Source organism: Mustela nivalis (assembly GCF_964662115.1).
Source record: "Mustela nivalis genome assembly, chromosome: 1".
In the NCBI taxonomy this organism is placed as follows: Eukaryota; Metazoa; Chordata; class Mammalia; order Carnivora; family Mustelidae; genus Mustela; species Mustela nivalis.
In genome coordinates, this window is record NC_139020.1 from 178,820,135 (window position 1) to 178,826,226 (window position 6,092).

Consider the following 6,092-nt stretch of genomic DNA (forward strand, 5'->3'; position numbering starts at 1 on the left):
TTTTTAACCAATCAGGATAACTTCCTTAATCCTGTGTACTTTGGTCTGTAACAATCTCTCACCTCATATAGCATTTTAGAGCTACTTTCTGTCTGTAGATTTGATGCTGTCTCCTTCTTGGATTGCTGAATACAGCCAATGGGATCTTTAAAATGTGCCCAGTTGAATTTTATTCCTTACTAGTTTAAAAGTGAGGAATTTGAGATCCAAAGAGGCCAAGCATCTTAATTCGAGCCAAGTCTTATGTCTTAAAATAGAATATTCCTGCCCTCATATATTTGTAAACTATCAGTGGTAGGGGGAATGCTTTATTATTCTTTTATTCCTCAACCACAGATGTGAATATAATGCTGAGCCTCTAACTGATTACTTAACTTACATCCATTAAATAAATGGGGTTCTTATCCTTATGCTAAAAAGAATACGTCCAAAAGCAAATAATTAATATATTTTCCTAAGGACAAGATATCTTTTACATAAAAAGCTTTTTCTGTCAGTAGAATTTTATTTTCACGTATTTAAAATTTTTTTCACTGTTGAGAAGTTAAACATGCTTAATGCTTTCTGCATTTTTAAGCATTTTCCTATACAATGTCCTTTAAATGGGTATGCTGCAAGTCATAAGACTCCTTCATGAATTCACATTAATTAGAATAGAGAAGTTTGTTGATTGTATACTCTGCTTCACTGTGAATAAGATATTAAAATAGAAATTATCTGACTTTAATCAGATAATTTCAGCCTGAAGAATTATAATTTTTTTGCATGTGATATTTTATAGTAAAAGTCTCATGATTTCAATTTCCTGCAACTCAAAACATTTCTCAGATTTTAATATATTTCAAACTGCCTGTCAGATTGTAAAGAAGAGAAAAACTTTGGGCAGGGGAAAGTGAAGGATATGATTCCTCCTTGCAGTTGGAGAAAGTAAAGTAGACAAAATGAATTGACAAGACTTGAGAATATGGCAAAGTTCTAAAATAACTGGGCCTTCCTTGTACATTAAATGATACAGACTTACTAAAGGTGACACAGAAATATGTTTTTGGAGTAAAGACCTGTTCCTGGTTGAGTCTCTTAAAATAAACATTAGCTTTAATATGGAGTCATTAACATTTTCAAAGATGCAACAGTCTTCATAAATCCCAATGGACTATCATAGATTAATTTTATTGTAGTTTACTTAAATAAATCAGTAGAATTTACTGTTGCTACAGTTCCAAGTTTATTTTCTTGTGGACCACCTCTAGCATAAATTATTTTCATATTTATGGTTTTCTAAAAACTCATTCTTTCCTTTTTTCCCATCAGATCTGTCATATGGATCAGATTACCTAATGGTGAACATTTGGAATAAATCCCGATACCCATGACTCTCCCTGCACCCCTTCCTCACCCTGCACTCACTTCCACAGTATTCAGCCCTCTTCCTCCAAACAGGATTTTCATTCGCTGGGCTATTACATAATTCGATATACAAATTTTCCCGTGAAAACAGATGATGGCTGTGAAGTGTAAGAAGAAGAAAGAAAAAAAACGGAGCTAAAAAAAGGAGCTACCTTAACAGCTGTACAACTTAGCACTTTGTCTTTTCTTGTGGCTACACAAGGCCAAACATCCAGACGCGATGTGATCACGTCATTCATTTGGATGCCTCCAAACTTGAGGAGGTTGGGAGCTGATCAACAAAGCAGCCTGACTGAGCGACTTTTTCCCTTTGCATCTGGATATTTTGACAGTATCCAGGCATAACCTTTATCATAACATGACCAAAGATGAATGTGCGGTACTCGGTGCAGTGATTGGAGGTGTGCACAATATGTGAAATTGTTCTCATTTACTGTGATTTCTCAACATTGCTCATTCTAATCTCTTAGAAAACATGTACTCCTTAAAAAAATTAAAGAGTGCTTACCTACTTGGAAAAAAAAAAGTTTAACTTAATAAAAATGTTTATTTGTTCTGGGTCATTTTTGCAAAGAGTATGTCTCTTGAGAATATTACTAACACCTGTCTTGCCATAAAAAAAATTAGGTGTCATATTTTGTTGAGAAAATCTAGTTCTGCTGTTGGAAAGCCAAAAGAATTCACTTGTTCTTATTTATTCCTACTTCCTAGTTTGGTTTGTTGGCATTTAGGCATGGGCTGAATAAAGTAGATGCTATTTACAAACATAATGGCTTTTAAACACATTCTTAGCCAAAGTTTTCAACAGCAAAAAAAAAAAAAAAAAATGCAATTTAAAAAACTAATCAGCTTTGTCAAAAGCCTGTTTTCTTTCCCTAGTGCAGCCTCCCAGCAATGGTACCCTGGCATTATGCTGAGTTGCAGTGGAAAGAAGGACTATGACCAGGGACGCAGAGAGAAGGAGAGAAACCAGGGCATCAGGATTAATGAAACATTTCTTCAGACAGTATTTTCTAGTTTCAAACTTCTAGTTTTATAATATCTGGTAGAATTATATTCACCCCCCAATTTGGGGGCAGGCTGCCTTGAAGGAACTACTACGATCTACTTGTGTTTAGCTCGTGGAACACTCAGGAGAGCAGATTTTATTGTCTTGCTAGCCAGTGATGTACCTAGATGATGGTCAAAGAGGACTTACGCTTCCAGTAATCTTAACCCTTTTATGAGTGCAAATTGATCACTTAACATTTTTTAAAAAGTCCATTTGGTATCTGACCTGTTAACCTTCATATGACGCCATGACATCTTAAAATCAGAGAAACTATTAGAAAAATTATGCCTTAAATATGGGCCTTTGTATCTTTCACACATTCTCTTCTCCAGTGGTTATTACCTAATAATTTTTGACACTGGTGATTAAACATAAAGTTTTACATTTTATGATTTTCTTTCAAACATACAATTGCTAACATATATATCAAGGCAAAAATTAAACATTCTTAAAGAGTCCATAATTATATTTATACATTAAAGTGTCAACTGGGTGAAATGAATACCTTCAAACAATATTTTAATCTAATTGTTTTAAAACAAAACAATTAATCAGTATTTTATCATCACTCCTAAATAATCTCATTTAAAAAAATAGGAAGGGATGCCAATATCCTTTTTTATTAATTTAAGTGGTGATTTTGATTAGAAAAATCGAGTTAATTATTTGATGTTTTCATAACCACATCATATCTTTCTGATTAGAGAGTAATCGCCAATCACTTACAAGCTGATTACTAAAACACTTATCCTATCATTTATTCCTGAATCTCAGTACTTCAGGCCCTTTCTAGAGGTTAAGTCAGTGCCGAAGACGCCATGCTTCAAAAGAAAAGCTTTGCTTCCGATGGTTCCATCTGCTGGCAGGTTGTGTGTGCTCAATGGTGAGACAGAAAGTAGAGCTCTTCTGAGGGAAGAGCCTTATTTTGGACAGAGTAGGAATCCTGGGGGTCTTCCAGGACCCCCAGCCTTCGCTTTCTGTGTTTTCTTTCCTTCATGAGGATAAACAACATCCAGAGTTTTGAGTATCTTCTTGAGTTCTTGCTATTTCAGAAGTTTGCCGTGCCAACCTGCACTCCAAGGAAAGACATTAATGAACTCGTTCATACCTAGCTGCACATGGCTCATACTAAAAGTTACCATTTGCCCTTTGGACAAACCAAAGAATCCATTGGCAGTTAGGGAATGTGGCAGCACGAGCAAGTCTGAGTAGTCTCCTTAAACCAATAAGCAGACTCAGGACTCTAACATTCTTGGCAGAGAAAGACATTAATCAAAACAAAACAATGATGAACAAGATATTTATCTGGGCTTCAGGGATCTTACAGTCTAGTGAGACTGATGAAACCTTAAAATAAACGAGCTTAGCTATTTCGTCCTTTCTTACAAGTCTTTTTGCGGCACGGGTAGCTCAGAAACCCGTCCTTTGAGTAATGTGGGTAATGTGTGCACCAGAGCCTGTGTCGGTTTGTATCAAGCTCTTAAAATACTCCCAAGTGTCAGCTGACTGCAAAATCATGCACTCTGTGAGTTCAGTGATGGTCTTTAATTTCTGAGTATCTAGTATATCATAGTAGGTTTTTAATAAGTACTTGTATTTTTATTTATTCATTTATTTATTTAGAGATTTTATTTATTTGACAGACAGAGATCACAAGTAGGCAGAGAGAGGAGGAAGCAGGCTCTCTACTGAGCAGACAGCCCGATGCAGGGCTTGATCCCAGGACCCTGAGTTTATGACCTGAGCCGAAGGCAGAGGCTTTAATCCACTGAGCCACCCAGGCACACCAGTACTTGTATTTTTAAGTGAATGGATATAAGAATACATTAACTAGCTAGCCACATGCTTTCTTCTTGTGGATGTTGTGCATAGGAGGCAGTAATCCACGCTGTTTAGAATGGAAGGGAAAAAAGAGGTAAAGGAAAAGACAAGGTTGCGATCTGCACAGGACGGTCAGGAAACAGAGAAACCTGACCAACTGATGAAGGTCAGGAGGTCCCAGTCCCCTCTGTGAATCTGAACTCATGTGACAAAATTTGAAGTACCAATCCCTAAAACCAGTTTCAAGAAACTTATTTACCCTAATACCAAAGGTTTGGAAACCTCTTTAGACAAAGTAAATTCCCAAACCTATGATGTAAGCATGGTTATGGACAGTCTATCACCCTTTTAGCCAGATGAATAAGAAAACGTTGAAGAACGATCTCTGAGCTCAGAAGTATGCACAAAAAGAGCAAGCATTAAAAGTTTTTGCACCGAAACACAAATCCTACATGATAACACCGAATACGTGGAATCTTAAAAGAAGCTGAACTCACAAAAACAGAGATGGGAATGATTATTGCCAGGGGCCTGGGGTGAGGGAAATGGTGTGGGGGAATTCGGTATTAGGGGAAATTGTTTAAGAGTATAAACTTCCAATTAGTAGGTACATAAGTCCTAGAGAGATCACAGTGATTACAGCCAACAAGGTTATACCACAGACTTCAAAGTTGCTGAGACTAGGTCTTAATTGCTCTTCCCCCTAAAAGAAACCACAATATATAAAAGTGACAAATCAACACCACAGCACACCTGCAACTTTCACAACGTTATATGTCAATGACATCTCAATAAAAAAAAGTATTTTCCCTCATATTTTGGAAATGATCAAAGGAGATATACTATTAAAGGCCAAATTCTAGCTTTTCCGATCCGCCATCTGTGGTGGAACCGCCACCAGGATGCAGATTTTCGTAAAAACCCTTACGGGGAAGACCATTACTCTCGAGGTTGAACCCTCGGATACAATAGAAAATGTGAAGGCAAAGATTCAGGACAAGGAAGGAATTCCTCCTGATCAGCAGAGACTGATCTTTGCTGGCAAGCAACTGGAAGATGGACGTACTTTGTGACTACAACATTCAAAAGGAGTCCAACCTTCATCTTGTGTTGAGACTTCGTGGTGGTGCTAAGAAAAGGAAGAAGAAGTCTTATACCACTCCCAAGAAGAACAAGCATAAGAGAAAGAAGGTTAAACTGGCAGTCCTGAAATACGATAAGGTGGATGAGAATGGCAAAATCAGTCGCCTTCGTTGGGAGTGCCCTTCAGATGAGTGTGGTGCTGGAGTTTTTATGGCTAGCCACTTGGACAGACATTACTGTGGCAAATGTTGTCTGACCTATTGCTTCAACAAACCAGAAGACAAGTGATTATATATGAGTTAATAATAAAAGACATGAACTAACAAAAAAAAAAAAAAGCCAAATTCTAGGGCTTTCTGCTATTTAGAGAAATTAGGTCTCCAAATAAGAAAACTTGATGGCATCATTTAATTATATTCAGAACATAAAAGTACTTAATATTTTGGAATCATTCTCAGTTTAGATGATAATTAATTTTCTGGTGTTTTTAAATCCATTATTACCAGGTAAAGGTAAAGAGAACAAATATACAAATATACTCATTTTTTTTTTTTTTTTTTGCTCAGTAGTTTTCTCTGAGGAGGCACTATTGCCTAACTACACATATCTACTTTTTTTCTACATGTTTCTTTACAAACCCTATGTATCCTACTGAAGTACTGAGGGTTATTTTGCCCTTGAAATTATTCTGTTTTAAAATAATCTCTGGTTGCTGTGTGTCAACTAACTA

The 6,092-nt window shown here is 36.5% G+C and overlaps 1 pseudogene across 1 annotated transcript; it reads left to right on the top strand.

The window, feature by feature from the left end:
* The first annotated feature begins 5,137 nt into the window (after positions 1–5,137).
* LOC309870105 (ubiquitin-ribosomal protein eS31 fusion protein pseudogene) lies at positions 5,138–5,700 on the top strand (annotated as a pseudogene). The gene has a single exon. The product of its transcript is annotated as a ubiquitin-ribosomal protein eS31 fusion protein pseudogene (transcript).
* Positions 5,701–6,092: the final 392 nt, after the last annotated feature.